Source organism: Medicago sativa, chromosome 1 (genome assembly GCF_051527215.1).
Source record: "Medicago sativa cultivar Bolivia chromosome 1, Bolivia_mono, whole genome shotgun sequence".
In the NCBI taxonomy this organism is placed as follows: Eukaryota; Viridiplantae; Streptophyta; class Magnoliopsida; order Fabales; family Fabaceae; genus Medicago; species Medicago sativa.
Window position 1 is genome coordinate 34759731 of NC_140749.1, and position 18752 is coordinate 34778482.

At 34.4% G+C, this 18752-nt stretch overlaps 1 long non-coding RNA gene across 1 annotated transcript; it reads right to left on the reverse strand.

The window, feature by feature from the left end:
• Positions 1-7799: 7799 nt before the first annotated feature.
• Positions 7800-11944, reverse strand: LOC146954564 (uncharacterized). Its single transcript, XR_015014073.1, has 2 exons — positions 11798-11944; positions 7800-8331 (listed from the first exon to the last, which is right to left on the reverse strand). It is a non-coding gene; the product is annotated as an uncharacterized LOC146954564 (long non-coding RNA).
• Between the last annotated feature and the right edge of the window lie 6808 nt (positions 11945-18752).

Sequence of the window (18752 nt, forward strand, 5' to 3'; positions counted from 1 at the left end):
ATCCAATCCGATCAAACTAATAAAAAAAACTGTAAAAATAAAATATTATACTGAACCAAAAAATGAAATAATTAACAATAAAAGTAAAAAATAAATTAAATGGGCATGTCTAATATTAGACCGACTAAATCAGGCTAAACTAGAAAATCATCCATGTTATTAGTCGGATTATGCAAATCGGAAAATTTTAAAAGACTAGAGGAATAAAAAAATGCATCAACTTAAATCAAGTTAAAATTTCAAAGTTTACAAAACCGAACAATAACTAACGATTCCAACGTGTTTGAATCGATTGGTCTACATTGTAGTTTTATAGCTAGGTACTCCTATGTGTTGTTTCCACACTTTCGATGTGGGACTGTTAAACTACTTAAATGGTATACATGCCTTCTCAGTTCTCCTTACCAGGATGTGCAAATCTTCTACCAACTTCAATTTATATTTTCTATCTAGAACAAAGGGACAATTTGAAAGTGTCATCTGATTCGATTCGTAAGTAGAATAGCCTTTTTTTCTGTCTTCAGATTGTCTTCTAAATAAGAAAACTGGTGTGTTGCCATATCCTAGACTAGATGATGCAGAGTCAGATAGATTCACACATGTTGGATTTGGATTGGAATCATTCCGAGTACCTAAAAACTAGATACCTACTGCGTGTGTGAAACAAAAACTTGTCCTTGAATAATTGAATAACAGTTTAATATTTTTTTTGTCATTTTGATGTGTTGCATCTTCTAGTTTTGTTCTGTCTCTTGAACTTTCTTCTAGTTTTTGTCATTTTGATGTGTTGGATCTTCTAGTTTTGTCATTTAGAAATCAAATGCATCCTAACGTTCTCTTAATGCAATCAATCGATGTGTATAAATGAACCAGAAAAAGTTACTGCCACTGATCCAAGTTTTGATTTATTTGATCCTTATACTAATGTGGTTTTTTATTTATGATTAGAACATTAATCCATTTTTCTGTTCAAATTTGGAGAATTTATAATATTATATGATTCATTGCTTGTTTGACTACATTGGACCATAACAGGGCACATATATGTCTTGATGAATCTTTTATGCAAATTCTTTACGGTGCATGGCTTGTGTTATGCCTTTTCTGAATCTTTAACACATATAAATTGGATGTTCTTTGGCTACTGCAGGACTTGCATACCTAGCATTCAATAATAATCAAAGAACTAACAGAAATGGACGATGATCCTGTTGAAGAGGCTAAAAAGATAATGGACAACAACATCAAAGGCTGCGATTCTCGTGTTTCTTTTTACTTTGAATTTGTTATTGTGGAAAACCAGCAACTTTTTTTCCTTCATCAACTTAGGTATATCTATCTTACAATTCTTTTGAATGAATGCAAATGGTCTGTGTAAAGATGGAAGTGTGGCGAGCACAAATCAATACATAAAATTGTAAAATAAAATTACTCTTAGGCAACATAGACTAATTTAATTTCTTGATAATTTTTGATTCAACTAGATGATAATATTTTGGAGTTCTCGTAGTTTCTTTCAATTCATTGATTAAAATTTTTAAATTTTGATATGCATTATGACTTCTATTTGCTATCGTTTCCGGATCATAACATAATTTGGATTTTTGCATATGTTGCCGTTTGCATACGTCACATTACCTTCCCCTTTAAGAGAGAGATAATCAGCTTGTAATGTCAACTAGTCTTCCCATGTAGCCTTGGCCTTCGTGAGTCCATCACACTGCAAAAGGACTTGCTTGATCAACCCACTGTTGCTACAGACTGCGCAATGGTGCAAAATGCGTAAAGGCACGAACAGTCCATGTTCATTCTGCTACAGCAGGGGTAATGATAAATAGGGAATAGAATGATCACCCTCTCATTCTGCTGCTGAAAAACAGGTTTTATCTTAGCACTCGAACGCAATTGAAGCTAGTAAGCCACACATCCAATCCTGACCACAATAGGAAAAGGCCCAAATTACTTAGACCCAATATATGATTCTTTCGCAGTGAGACTGAACGTAGGAGTTTAACAAGACCATTCGCCAATGTAAAATTCTAACAACCGCCTTCTCTTTTCAGCAAATTTCTTCATGAAGGCTTGAGCTTTGGTCATGTTCAATTTGTGTTGGTGCAGGATTGTGTCTCTCTAAGTCATAAGTCAACAACAGTTGCACATTTGGGGTTTAAGGCATTGGTACGTAACCGGTAAGACCAGTGGGGTCCCTTCCACAGGCATCCTTGAATGAGTTCATAGCAATATACTACTCTGGAACGACTTATTATACCAATATTCGGCCCAAGACAACAGCCGAGACAAGGACTTGGTGTCCGACCATGTGAAGCAACATAAGTACAATTCGAAATATTTTTTAAGTGCTTCTGACTAACCATCCGTCCGTTTGAGGATGATAAGAGTTGCTCATGGCCAAAGTCTGCCGTTTAACTTAAACAGTTGTTGCCAAAATCGACTATTGAACACCTTGTCACGAACGACAGCGATGCTCTCAGGATATCCATGCAATTCCACCGCATAATGCATGAAGGATTCAGCAACCACAACCTGAGAGCTAGTATAATCAGACTTCAAATCCATGAAATGTGCATATTTCAACAAACAGTCAATAACTACAAAATTAATAATAAAGGCGTGTGAAAGTGGCATGCCTGTGATGAAGTCCATAGCTACATACATCTTCTCAAATCTGCATAGGAAATGGACTCAGAACCGCACGATGAGCTGGCGTATAAATTATTTTTTTGTTTAAATGTAAATAATTGTAATTACTCTAGAATGTTAATTTTATGTCTGTAACGTATTAATAAGAAGTTTATGAATACTTGAACGCTTGCTTCCAATTTTTGACCATTGGTTTTAACCATGTTAATTCTTTCAAACCATTTTGTCAGTTGTAATGACTGCAGTGACAGTTAAATTGAAATTATAATTTACTTAGCTTGCTATTAAACTTTTAACCTCCTTTAGAAATCAACACTTGAAAGGGATCTAGTTAACCTCCGCCATATTCTTATCATAAGAATAAAATTGAATGGTAAAAAAAGGACAGAAGAATAAAATTGCTAGGAGAAATTAATCTACCCAAAATTCAAGGACGCAAGACTGAAGAAGCATTAGAACAACCACAATGGAGACACCTATTTTAGGGTACTTAAATTGGTCCCACATGTACAAATTGTTGAAGTTGGTTTTGAAGTTGTTTGCAATTTGTTTCTAGTTCCACATTGCTCAGGTTCCTGAGCTGTTGAGTGTATAAATATGCTCGAGTACCCTCATATTTCAAACTAGCTTTTGGGAGAGATCCAAACCTATTTAACATCGTATTAGAGCCGGGTCAAAGATTGCAATGTGGTAATTTGACCAATACCCGCGTGAGGATCGTATGAGGATGAGTGTTGAAGTTGTTTGCAGTTTGTTTCTAGTCCCACATTGCTAAGATTCCAGGGACGCTTCTAGTCCCACAGCACTCACTTCTCGCAAAAATGAACATTAATTAATTGTTAGAAAGAGAATATGTTTAACATTTCTCATGAAAAAAATTATAGCATGCAGGTAAAAGATTTTATTTATAATGATTTGTAAATGGTTTTAATATATATCATCGTTTCTCGACAACGAACATTTTTTGAATGCCTTAAGGCTTAATTGCACCATCACATAAAATCTTCTTCTCTATCGTTATCAAATTTTAGAATTCTGTTCTTCTTCCAAACTTAAATGACCAAATTACTCCTACGTGAGTTAACTCACGCACCTTTGGACGGTGACGCGAGTTAACTCACGCACCTTTTGCCGGTGGCGTGACTTAACTCATGCAACTTTCTACACCATAAAACACGTTTTTGGATGGTTTGGACGATGGTCAGATGTTAAAAAACATTTTACACGTTTTTTTAAACGTTTTTGATTCACCATAATGGTTAGATACAACCTAGGAATTCTCTCCCCCTATAAATTCTCTTCCAACCTTCACCATTTCTCACATTCTCTCATCCTCTTCCTTCTACAACAACAATGTTTTTCCATCCTTGACCTTTCATAGAAAGAGGCCTCTTTGAAAATTTCAGGGATTGTATGAACGGTCGATGGAGATGGCAATGCACTGCAAAGAAGCGCGGTTTGTTTAGGTTCAAGATTGACATTGAAGGTCTTTTTCTTATTAGACAAAAAACATACTTTACCCTAAGCCATTTTCCCCCACCATCTATTTCTCCTTGCCCTTCCCTTTCTCCCCCATCACCTTACACCATTAGAGGTTTAGCTTTACCTCAAAAGGGTTTTGCTTTACCCCAAAAGGGTTTTGCTTCACCTCCATATATTCTTCTATTGCAGATTTAGTTTTACGCCGATCCCCCTTCGCTAGACAAGAAACATACCTTACTGTAAATGTATCAAACATATTAATAAAAGAGTAGTGATATTTTGACAACCACTTTGGTACAACCTTTGAGACAACTTTGTTGTTCTCTCTTCTCATTGGTCAAAAACAATTGAGAGAGAAAAGGAAGAGAGAGAATAAAAACATGATGTGAGTATGAGAGATAAAGTTGTACAAAAGTTGTACCAAAATGGTTGTACAAATATCATTTCTCTTAATAAAATGAGATTTTATGTGTATTATTTTTGCTTCTTTATTTTTGTTTATATTTGCATTTATTTTATGATTTTGTCATATAAAAAATATAATGTCCTCGAAGACTAATTAAACCATGCATGAATTCGAATAAAATTGCTAATTAAACCCATCGTGAATTCGAATAAAATTGCGTACTGAATAAATTTGAATAAATTGGCACAAGTACACAAAATCAATTGAAAAACTATACAATTTTAATTTCATCTACATTACATTAAATTGTCCCTAAATATATGTGGTATCATCATGATGTTAGATTTAAGTTTAATTTTTGAAAGTTTACTGAAAATCTTGGCATTGAAGTGTCCAACGCCCTTTGAAAAGTCAAAAGAATGAAGAGAACACAACGCATGTATTCTATAAAATCAACTATATATGTTATCACAACGAATTTCCTCGTATAAAATGAGTCATCACAAAAAGGAATGCATTCCTAGAGGTTGCTTTGAGCTGAATCTTACTGCCCTACCAACTGACAAGTTTCAATTGACAGAGGAGCACAATCCAATTCAAAGAAACCCCTTAGAGGTGCATTCCCTTCTGAGACAATCATCTTATACGAAGGAATTTGATGTGGTAACCTATATAGCTCATTTAGCATAATACATGTTGTGTTCTCTTAACTTTTGACTTTTCAAACAGGCTTGCAAATCGCTATATTCAGTATAAGATACTTCAATACCAACATCTTCAGCAAACTAACAAGAATTAAACTTCAATTCCAACAAAATAAAGACACGTACCTATACATAATCTTTTGGTTCTGGCAAAATCAAACTCTTGAGAACGTTTATGAGAGTATAAATTAATCCGAGGTAGTTTTTAGTTATACTTAAAATAATAAGTTCAAATCATAAAATTATATCATTATAGTAATAACGTTAAAAGTTATATTTGAGTTCAATCAACCATTTTAAATGTGAAATAAATAAATTATATATTAAATTTCATCATAAAGTCTATTTTCTTAAGAAGGGGATACCATGATCTAAAGAAGTTGAAAGGGTGGTGGTGTGTGATGGAAGAGAGGGTGAGAAGTAGGATAGATGGGAGAGAAGGAAGAGAGGCGGGATCATGTTATATATATATATATATATATATATATATATATATATATATATATATATATATAGAGAGAGAGAGAGAGAGAGAGAGAGAGAGAGAGAGAGAGAGAGAGAGAGAGAGAGAGAGTGAGAGAGTGAGAGTGGATAGTTAGAGGAGGGATGTAACGAGCAAAGTAGAAATGTTGGAGAAGAGGATGTCAGATTAATTAAAAACTTTAGTAATTTAGTTTTAAAAATATCATCTTCTCTTATCAATCAAACATGCATTTAGATAATATTCTCTCACCTCCTTCCCTCTCTCATCTCCCCTCTTTTAACCAAACATATATTTAATTAAAAGAGTTAAATATGTTTTTTGTCCCTAATAATATGTCAACTTTTTGTTTTAGTCCATTAAAAAAAATTCTTAAACTTTTAGTCCTCCAAAAGTTTCCCATTTTCACTTTGGTCCCTCATTTTAAATAAACTCATATGTGAAATTCATACTATTGAATAAAATTTTGCAAAAAATTTTATAATATTGTAAGAACCTCTCACAGAAAAAAAAGAATTTTTTAACAAAACCTAAATTAAGTATCAATTTATATATTTTTAAGGTTAACAATTCATGTTTAATTTATGTTTTGTTTAAAAATTCTAATTTTTAGGAAATATTTTTACGATATTGTACACATTTATGAACAATTTCATTAAAAAATACAAAAATTAACTTAAAAATAGAGAACAAAAGTAGTGATTGAAAATTTTATAAGAACTAAAAGTTGATAAATTGTTTAGAGGGACTAAAACGAAAAGTTGGTATATTTATAGGAACTAAAAACATATTTAACCCTAATTAAAATATCTCTCATCCATTCCCTCTATTAAAATCTCTCTATTTAACCAATTGGACACTACAGAAGAATGAAAGGTTCGAAATTGTGAAAGAGTTGAATAACCCTAACAATGGATCGTGACCTTTTTATTAATTTCAGTAATTTTTTATTTTTGTATAAAATATAGAGCCACTCATCATAGTATCAAATTATATTAATTTTGTCAATGAATTTTAATCCCATTATTGACAGTAAGTTTTGTCAATCTACAACATAAAACCAAAGATTTAATTTATGTCCATCGATACTAGAAATGTCTTTTACATATATGTCTGATCAAATTATACCATAACACTACTCTTTAAAATGGTTCCTAGAATATCGCAAAAAAAATATTTGACTTGATTTAATTGGATGAAAAGAATTGACACCGTCAATGTATGAAGAAGATTAATCTCTAAAACTAAATTATTTTCTTAATGCTAGTTAATTGTTAGAAAGAGAGTATGTTTAACATTTCTCATGGAAAAGTTATAGCATGAATGTAAAAGTTTTTATTTATAATGATGAGTGCTGTTATACAGCACAACAAAGTCAACACACGAAAGCCGCACGAACACCCAATTTGCTTTATTAATAGGTTTCTTTCAGTTTCTTGATGCTTTTGTATATAGTATATACTCCCTCCGTTTCAAAACGAGTGTCGCTTTAGTAAAAAAAAAAAATTATTTCAAAATGAATGTCACTTTACATTATTATACAACTTTAAGTTTTTTCTTCCAACTTTACCCTCAATAAATACTCCAACTTTTTTCTCACACAATTTTCAATGCAACTTTAAGTTTGTCTTTTTCATATAAAATAATTGTAGTTTAGTAAAAGTGTTATGTCTAATGATTATTTCATTCCATTCATTAATCTGTGTGCAATTGACTAAAACGACACTCATTTTAAAACGGAGGGAGTATTAAAAAACAGTGTTACCAGAGCAATAACATACCATACTTAGAAAATTGTTGTTCACACATTCCATATGGCTGGGACACACATGTAAAATACGCTTTTGCCCCCTCGGCAGTTAACTGCCGAGGAATTTGAAATCCGGCTGCAGTTAACTGCCGAGGAATTCCTCGGTAGTTAACTGCCGAGGAAAGCATTTATGCAGACAGCAGGTTCTGCATTAATGCTAAGCATTTCCAAGCCATTTTTCGGCCAGTTTTTACCTGTAATTTTACCAGAGCATTTCCATATGCAATTCAAATTATACAACAATGAAACTCGGTCATAAACAAGAAAAATACAATATCTTTTACATATGTCCATAATTAAATCAAACCGACATTTGGTTCAAACCACACAAAAGTTTGAAATTCATCAAAACGGAACATAGTGTCCATAATCAAACAACACATTACAAGTCATTACACATCATTACACATCATTAAATTAAATCCCTACTTACATTCATTACAATTGCATATGGAACGAACATATATATATAATACATTATTTTCCACCATATTCCTAAACATAAATCCGACGTCGCTATCGTCTTTAATAAGCCAAGGCATATAGCTTGCCGTTTTCCATGCGAATTCATCTCTATCTTCTCCTAGGTCTATCATTGGCATTAGAGCAGACAAGTGACGTGTATATTGATTTTCACCAAGATGCTCAAAATAAGTGTTAAGTTGTGTCTTCAAATCATCAATAGAGTCCGTCGGTGTTATCATAACCTTAACCGTCTTTTTAAACGCGCAATACCTAACACGACCTTCAATTCTTGCAACCTCTGACATGTTTCACTTGACAAAAGCTTTAACAAAATAATCATAGATTAGAACAAAATTAAATGGAATGTAATAACGAATAAATCAAATGCGTAAATATTAATAAGCTATAAATAAGTATTGCACTAGTTTCAAGTCAATAAAAGTCATATTATCATATATATCAATATCATTTACATAATGTTACTTATATATTGGCCACAAAAAATTGGCATTACAATTTTGACCCCAAAATATACGTCGGTGTAATTTCTACCAAAAAAAAGGACTAACACCGACAAAAAAAATCCCTAGTTAATTGCCAAGTCATTGGAGAAGATCAAGTGACATAAAATCTTCCTCATCTTCCGCAATAACTTCAAATTGTTGCTTTGGTTTTTCGGGAGTGTCCAACAAAATAGGCGCCGCTTTGTTTGATTCCTTTTGTGGTTTTGGCGGTTTGTTTCCACTTTCAATAGCCATGAGCTTTCGGAATAACTCATGTTGATCCAAATACTCATCTTCCCAAGTCACTGCATCTTGTTTCTTGTGATTGTGCCACTCCGTAGATGATGGTGGTAGTGGACAACCATTCCTCAAGTAAATAAGCACAAAGTGATTAGGAATTACCCCAAGGCACATGATGGGAGTTTTTTGCTTACCCGGCGGTGGTGGCCCTCTTAGTGGAAAAAAAGATTCCGAGTTACCAAGTTCAAGATTTGTCAACACAACCACACACCTTTTGTAATAATTGGCAACAATGTGCCCCATGTCCGGAAAAGTCAACCACTTATCAACAAGATGTGCACAACTTTTTGTATTTGTGGGAGGATGTAAGCCATTTAAAATGTAGTTATAACGATCCTCACCCGCAAATACTTCAACATAATCATCTCTATGATCTTTTAATTCTTGAATAAGATGTGTACGAATCATGAGATGATTTTGTTCGGTTAAGCCCATGAACTCGGCTATAGCTCGGAATCCACAATGTCCATCGCCAATAACATCCACCACTTTTTCAATAAATGGAAGCATGAAGCGTGGCATATAATCAATAGGCCTCATAACCGGGATAGCCTTAGGCTTTGGATACCGAGAAGGTGGTGGAAGTGGGGAAATTGGTGCTTTACCAAGACGAGCACCTTTTTTCCTTTTATATGATGATGTTGTTGGTGATGGTGACGGTTGACTATCTGGATTTTGGGAATCAACAACCTCCCAAGAAGAAGGGATCCGGCTAGTGGATGTAATTCTTCCTTTAGACCTCGCAATGTCCACTTTTTTCTTGGCTCCCTTGGTTGTTGCTTTTTGTGGTGGTGGAGACATCATGGTGGTTTCAGGAAATGCCAATTGCCGCAAAGCCTCCTTGACTTCAAGCTTCATTTGGAAAGGGAGTTTCTTGAGACGTTCTACAATACCCTTCAACTCATCATCCACCGAAAAACCAAGTTCATTACTTTCTTCTCCCATGCGTAACCTTTGCCAATGGTGGTGTATCTCATCCAATAAAATTGGCTTTTCTTCAAGGAGTTTAGTTGCAATTTCGCATGCACATGGTAAGCCGTAAGATGTCCTTTGAACACAACCACAAATTTCCTTGTTCATGCACAACGTTTCCCTACAACGTGACTCTTCCATAGCAATGTTGTCCAAAGCATATCTAGACACATGACCACCTAAGCCGGAGTACAAAGTGACATCTTTGAATCTATGTTCCAACACGGTAACGCTCTGACTAAAGCCTGTTTGTATCGCAGTGTGTTGAAGCAACAACATGTTATGTATTTTCTCCCAACAAGTACCCAAATCACCCACACTATTGTCCAAATATTTCTTCACCAAAGCATGAGCCGATTCTACCCTATTGGTGGATCTACAACCAAGATGCAACACACGGTCTGTCCATACCCTCACTATTTTCTCCTTCACTTCATTCAAGGTGGTCATGGCATAGGCTAGGAAAGGTGGGAAATCACTACAAGCATCTTGGAACTCCACTAATGCATTTGCATATAACTCTTGAGTGGACGATTCAACCATATCTTTCCATGCCCTCGTGATCTTCTTGACAACATCGCGATTACTCACCTCTTTCCCATCCTTTTTTCCCATAGGATATTTACAATCTAAGACGCACCTTTGTTTAACATTTGCTTGCACATGAAAGTAACAATTCATACCATAACTTTCCGGGAAAACAATTCCAACCGCTTTCATCAAAGACCCATCTCTGTCGGTAACAATCACCTTAGGCATATTCATCTTTGAAGTAAGAAGTTTATGCAACATTTTTAAAACCCAAACAAAGTTTTCCTCTTTCTCATGCATCAAGAATCCAAACCCAACCGAATATGTCAAATCGGTCGAAGTTACCCCAACTACCTCAAACATTGGCATCTTATACAAGTTGGTTTTGCAGGTGGAGTCCATAACCAAAACCGTTGGAAAATTGTTAAACAACTTAACGGATGTTGGATGAGCCCAAAAGATATCTTCGATTGTATTACTTTCACCATGTGTTCTTGAGTAATAAGTATAGTTGTGCTCCTCCAACTTCGAGATTAGATATTGCAACGGCTTCTTGTCACCTCTATTTGCCTTCCATATTTTTTGACGTTCATTGTACACTTGCTTCACATTTGTCATGCAATGTGGTCTTTTGTTCTTCAAGTGTATCAAAATATTTCTTGGAAGCATCTTGCTCTTGGTCAAGTCATGTACAATCTTCTTGTCATCCTCCTTTAATCTACCGGCAAGAATGTGTCCTTCTAAAGCCGGCTCCATCGCATGGTTGTGAACTCCATTAAGAATGTTCAATCCCCATTCCTTTGTTTGCGTACTTTGATATCCACTAATCATGAACAAGCACCCACCCTTTCACACACTAGGCGCAATATTGGATGGATCAAGCTTGATCTTTGTGTAACAATTGTAAATCCCGCCTTATTTGCTTGACAACGTACCCACCCAAGCAATTCTTCTCTATCTTGAAACTTAATGTCGTCAGAAAAAAATCTAGCCGTGTCCACTTCGTGGGCTTGAAGTGGGACGACACCGGGGCTAACATATTTAGAAGCTTGTTCAATGTTTGGTTTGACTTCAACCTTAGGCGGCTTGACATCTCCGGAAATTTGGACAAAATTACGTTTTGTCTCTTCCGAAACATCTTCCGCGTTCTCGGTCATTACTATAATTAAACAACAAATAAATATGAATTAACAACTAACTAATGCATAAACATCAATGCCATAATGAACTAAAACAAAAAAAACAAAGAAAAAAACAAAGAAAATTTTTTTTTGAAAAAATGGCAGTAGCTGCCATTTTTTCGCACCAAATTTTTTCCCTAAGTGTTCCTCGGTAGTTAACTACCGAGGTTTTCCTCGGCAGTAAGGTACCGAGGTTTTCCTCGGCAGTAAACTACCGAGATTCCCCATGCCAGAGTTCTACGTAACTGACGTAGATACCCATACAATAACCAAAAAATAAATCGATTAAAATGCTCAATACCTGTTTTTTTACGTCTAGAGTGTGTTGATAGCTCCTATTCTTGATGCTTGAATCATTTGGGGGAAAGATTTGATGGAAAAAAATTATTGAATTTGGGGAGGAATGGATGAAATGGTATGGAAGTTGATGAAAATAGTGTGTAGGGGGAGCAGGTGACTGCTTCATCTGATGAAACAGCTTTCCTCGGCAGTTAACTACCGAGGAATTCCTCGGCAGTTAACTGCAGCCGGAATTCAAATTCCTCGGCAGTTAACTGCCGAGGGGGTAAAAGGGTATTTTACATGTGTGTCCCAGCCATATGGAATGTGTGAACAACAATTTTCCCATACTTAACCCATATTCCAATATTAAACTATATACTAAAGCAAGGGTATATATTAAAAAATGTTGCCCAAGCAATGGTGAGGTAAGATACGTACAGAAGTTGATTTGGACCACCGAATGAGTGTTTTCTCATAAGCAATACATGGTGGAGGCAAAATTTGTCATTTTGTATCTAATCAAAATTAGGAAAAAAAATAGTAAATGGTAATTATAAACTTGTCGTGCAAATTTGACGACAAATATTGTCGTGTATTTTAGCATTTTCCTATAATGATTTATAAAAGTTTTTAATATATACCATCATTACTCGACAGGGATGAAGGGGATTCTATGTGCTAAAGCAATTAAGGCATGCAATGCATCCACTTAGAATCCCCAACATTCTCGCCCGAGCAATGACTAGTGATATACTACAAAAATTCATGGGACAACTCATCAACTGTAAAGCATGGGTCCCCGAATGAGTGGTAAACAATATATGATATGCACAATCCTCTTTTATAGGTACATGTTTGTCTATGTTGTTTTCACATTTTCGATGTGGGACTTCTGAACTACTGCAATGGAATACATGCTTGCCTCGTAAGCACCGGCCAGCCATTAGACCATACATCAATGCCTTGTCATCCTGCCTCTCGTCTAGTCTAAATTTATCACACCAAAAATTTATTTAACCCATTTTTAATTTATTTGGTTCTAATCTAATGAACTACATATATCATTCTTATATGTAGTTTAAATTATAGCATTATGGTTTCAATGGATATCACGATGTCTAGAAGATTTTTTTGTACTATTTTAAATATCAGATACTTGCATCCTCGTGAATTTAATCTCAGTTTATTTGCATTCTTAGCCTTACCAAAGTTTAAGCTATTGCTCCAACAGGACGATACATAAAGTTGGATTGATGAATGACATGCGATGATGTGAACACAAGAGGAAAAACTAAAGTTGATTGCATACTGCAGACAATGTGTTTGTCGAGCTTTTTGATCTTACTGTTATAGTTACTTGTTATTAGATATTTTAGATTGTATATATTGTATGTTAATGAATAATGTTGTCATGCTTAAATTGATTATTATTTTTTTCAGCAAAAGCTATTAATTATTTGAAGTTTAAGATTTAAAAAATACTTGAATCAATGCACTCAGAAGATTCTCCTTTGTATAAGAAACAATTTATGCAAAAGCTATCACTTATTTGTATGTTAATGAATGTAGATTAGACATTGGAACCCATTCAACTGTCCATCAATGTAAATTGTTTGAGAAATAATTATATAGATGGATAAATATTTTAAACTAACAAATTTATCTTCAATCCAAGGACACTTTGCTAACAAAACAAAAAATTACACATAGTAAGACACTATGATATTTGGAACACATTTTTTTAATTCAACATTCACTCTTTTATTAGGTAAACTCATAAAAATGAGTTACCATTGTTCATAAAGATATTACATTATACATATAATTTTTTTTTATAATGATTTAAATTGGTTTTAATATATTCTGTCATTGTTGGACAACGACATAGAAAGGGATTCTACATGATCAAGAAATCAAGACATTAAAAAATGTATCCACATGTTCAAGGAAAGTAAGTATGACGGAAATGTTTATTTATGACATCAGTCAAGCACGAGTTAAGTATCAGTGTCGGTATAAACACGTTTAAGATGAAGGGTATAATGGTACTTTTACACAAAAGGAGTATTTAAGTGAAATTGGCCCAAAATATTTCATTTGGGAATTGCTCTTTCTCTCTCTAGGTTTTGAGCTTGGAAATTCTCTCCTCCTTCTCTCTTCAAACAATCAAGTGAGCATCTTGGTAGCTTCATGGTCAAGAATCAAAGAGAAAGATGAATTGAAGTTGGATTGATGAGCTAAGGCTATGGATGTATGATGAATCAAGAGCTAGGGTTTGAAGCTAAGAAGTTTATAGCTTGAAGAAATTGCAAGATTATGTTAAGGTGAGTTCCTAGATAGCTTATCCTACCTTGGGTTGTGAGATTTCTAGTGAGAAAACATGAATTATGTTGGTGTATGAGTTAGAAGATTTTAGTACCCCTTTTGCAATTGATCATTAAAATTGTGTTGTTTGTTGTCATGCATTTGTTCTAAGCTGTTTTCCACATGTTCTGGGTGATTTGTGTGCATTGGAAACTTGATTTTGAGGTTTAGAAGTCAAAAACACGAATTTTTGCAGGTCTGGTGTATGAAAATCGTAGCACGATGTAAGGAAATCGGACTACAAAATTTTACGAGACAAAATGTCACAAAACTGCTCACAAATCGTACTATGATGCTTCATATCGTAGCACGATGTAAGTAAATCGTACTACGATGCTTCATATCGTAGCACGATTTTCCACAGCACAACACTTTTTCTTAAAATTTCATGTGCTGCAGTGGTTTCGACGAGGCTTTTCCTTGCAATCTCTTATAACTTTAAAAACCCCTCAAAGTCAAGTAGTTATTGCACATTACACCTAGAGATATTAATAATGAAATGCATGAACGACTTTAATATTTTCATTGACGAATGGCACATGAGATGTTATAATACGATCCTTGATACGGGTAGGAAATAACATTGAGTATGGGGGAAAGCATAGAGCCTCGACATAGAAAGTCGAGAACTAGTATGATATCATGAAACTAAGTATGATAATCCATGTATAATTAGCACAAGCATGTAAGTACCTTATCGTTAATCGGGTAGGTCACGGACCCGTGGTAAGCAAGCAAGCAAGTTTTAAGTTAAACCTTCATGAATGACAAAATTTTAAGCAAGATGTAGGAGTCGTGTCTCTTGCTATCCATGCTAGGGGGATACAAGAGGTTCACGCCAGGGGGACGGGACACGCTCCGCAAGGTAGGCCCGCACGACACTGAGGGAGTCCGATGTACCTTAGCTAGGTTTTCATCTGTCATGTATGGGATTGTACTCGGGGTTACTCCACCCGGGGCTCTCCGTAAAATGAATCAAGATAATGAATGTTTGTTCAATGCAAACATCTAACTTAATGAATGAATGCATGAATGAATGAATATGACTACATATGATACAAAATGATCATGATATGATGTTAGACATGTGCAGGTTATGCATTAGAGCAAGTTATGAAGTATACTGACGACGATCTTAGGTTTCCCTAATCTTCCGGTTTAGGACCGTGTCATGAATATGTTATGTTAAGTCTTGATGCGTTTAGCGTATCTTGAGTTAGCGGTCTTAGGTTCCCTTTAACCGCCATGACACATATGAAGTAAGCAAGACCTATGACAAGTTAAGATGAACCTACGACGGATCTAGTATGCACGACCGTCTAGGCAAGCATGACCACACACATATAATCAACCGTCAGGTTGTATTGTAGACATGTGGTGACCGTAGGTTTCCCCCGAGGTTACCTATAGCCTAGGATTAGGTGGAACTCACTGAGACATTATGTCTCATCCCAATCCTTATTTGTTTCAGATAAACAGGATGGTATTGCAAGCTTGTAGTCGGATGGATATTTCAGCAAGTGCTCGTTCGTACCCGCTGCAGGACGTCATGGATTTTAAGGATACAATTGCTATATTTTAGATGAGCAGTGTTGTATTGTTGTTGTACGAACGTGATTTGTTGTATATAATATTCATTCGAAGATTTTAATGTATCCAATACTAAAGATAATGCACATGCTAAACTTTCTAGATACGTTTAGTGTGGGCGTTACATCCCCTTTTCAACAATGGCCATTTTCCAAGTTTATTTTAACTAGTTCTCAAATTTTAGACTAGGCTCAAGATATCTCCATTTTTATTTTTGTAAAGTATGATTATTGTGACGTTGCTCGTCGTTCTGGTCCCAAATTATTTGAGATGTTGCTATTGCTCCAACATGAGAATACACAAGTGTATTGTACAGCAAACTAAAAAATGGATTGATGAATTTCATGTGAACACGAGGAAAAAAATAAAGTTGATTGGGCATATATAAAAAATGAATTCTATCCACTAGACTATTTAATAAAAAAATATTATACTTTAAAAAAAGGAAATAATTGACAATAAAAGTTAAAAATAAATAAATGGCCATATATTAGACCGACCAAATCAGACTAAACTAGAAAATCATCCATGTTATTAGTCGGCTATTGCAGACCACGAAAATTTTAGATGACTAGAAAATAAGAGGCATAAAAAAATGCATCAACTTAAATCAAGTTAAAATTTTCTTAGTTTACAAAACCAAACAATAACTAATGATTCCAATATGTATGAATATATCAAGTGGTCTACATTGTAGTTTTATAGGTAGATATTCCTATGTGTTGTTTCCACACTTTTGATGTGGGACTGCTAAACTACATAAATGTTATACACGCCTCTTCCTTACTAAGATGTGCAAATCTTCTCCCTGCTTCAATTTGTATTTTCTTATTGGAATTTTTAATCTTCTCCCTTCTTTTTTTGGTTTTTTCTTCTGTCTTCATGTCTTCACATTGTCTACTAAAAAAGAAAACACAGTGCTGCCATATCCTAGACTAGATGATGCAGAGTCAGATAGATTCACACATATTGGATTTGGATTTGAAATCATACCGAGTACCTAAAAAATATTAGTCAAATTCAAGGACAAGTTTTTGTCTCACACACGCGGTAGGTATCTATTTTTTAGGTACTCGGTATGATAGTGAACCTAGGTGGTGGACCTGAAGGATCACAATCAGTTGCTAGGGACTATGAGATGCTGCAAAATCTGTAAAGGCACGGACAGTAGTCATGTTCATTCTGCTGCAGCAAGGGTAATGATAAATAGGGAATAGAATGATCACCCTTACAAGGTTCGAGAAGAGACACATAAAAAACAGTGTTTATCTTAGCACCCGAACACAGTTGAAGCTAGTAAGCAACGCATCCGATATTCTGATCCTGACCACAACAGGAAAAGGCTCAAATTACTTAAGACCCAATTTGTGTTGGAGATTAACAAGGACTATTAGACAATCTTAAATTCCAACAATCTCCTTCTCTTATCAGCTGATTTCTTCATGAAGTCTTGAGTTTTGGACAAGTTCAAGTTGCATGATTGTGTCTCTCACACAGTTGTAGGTTTGGAGGGTCCAAGGCATTGTGAATTTTTTCAAACCATTTTGTCAGGTGTAAGTAACGTTGTCATATCCTTAGGTTAGGATAAAAGCATACAAATATATATATATATATATATATATATATATATATATATATATATATATATATATATATATATATATATATATATATATATACGGTTTTGCTAGAAGACACCTTTTATGAAGGTGTATTTTAGCAAAGTTATAACTAAAAAGTGAAAATCACACCTTGAGGTGTGGCTTGCTAAAAGACACCTTCATGGGTGACTTCTAGCAAAACCCATATATATATATATATATATATATATATATATATATATATATATATATATATATATATATATATATATATATATATATATATATTAATTCTCCTTTCAACTCTTCATTGAACTGTTACTTCTATCGTTATCCCTTAACTGTGCATATATTTCTTGTTTTTGGACAATGAAACATTCATAGAAATTGTCATATCCATTTGCCTCCATCACATCATAAGTCTGTTTTACGATATCGAATGGAAAGTCCGAAAAAATATCGAAGAATAAGAAGTTAGAGGAAATAATTTTTTCTAAAACTTTTGTTTGGGATATATTGTGGATCATATATTTGGAAAGAAAGGTAATTTAGAGCCATAATCACGATATGATTCCACTAAAGTAGAGGTTCAAAGTTTAAACACATGTCCAGGAAATTAAAATAAGGGCAAATGAATAAAAAATCATGAAATGTAACAGGTGCAAATTAATTGAAATACATATTGGGACATGTAGGGTCACATTGGAGAGTTGTGGAGCAGGTATCTGGTTCTTCCGAAGTGTTTAACTCGTCTCGAAAAGTAAGAGAGTAATGTCTGGAATATCAACTATTTCTGAATAGATCAACTGTTGATATTATATGTATTTGTATAATGTTTGTTAACAATTTAATACAACAACCGACTTGTTTAATTTTTGCGATTTACTCAAGGGATCTTTTATTTAAAGACGCACGTTGTGTAACATTTTTGGTGCAACCCTGCCTCCATTTAAATCATGTAATTTTTTTTTAAATAAAGTAAATAATTATATTAGATAAATGCCTTAACTCTAATTGGATTGAAAATATATAACTTCGTCCATGACTAACTATAACACTCTTTACAATCAATTCTTTGTCCCTAAATGGATCCGTTACAAATTTATATGGGGAATTAGTCACTTTAGTCCCTGAATGGGAGATGATTCGTCACTTTAGTCCCTGAATGAAGAGAAATTGCAAAACAGTCCCTGCATGGTCAATTTTAGGGACTAAAGTGACTAACGGAGTCTACATTCAGGGACTAAATTGACTAACGAAGTTTGCATTCAGGGACTAAATTGACTAACAAAGTCTACATTCAGGGACTATTTTGCAATTTATCTGCACTCAGGGACTAAAGTGACGAATCCCTTCCGATTCAGGGACTAAAGTGACTAATTCCCCAAATTTATATTGATGAATAAATATTTTAAAGAA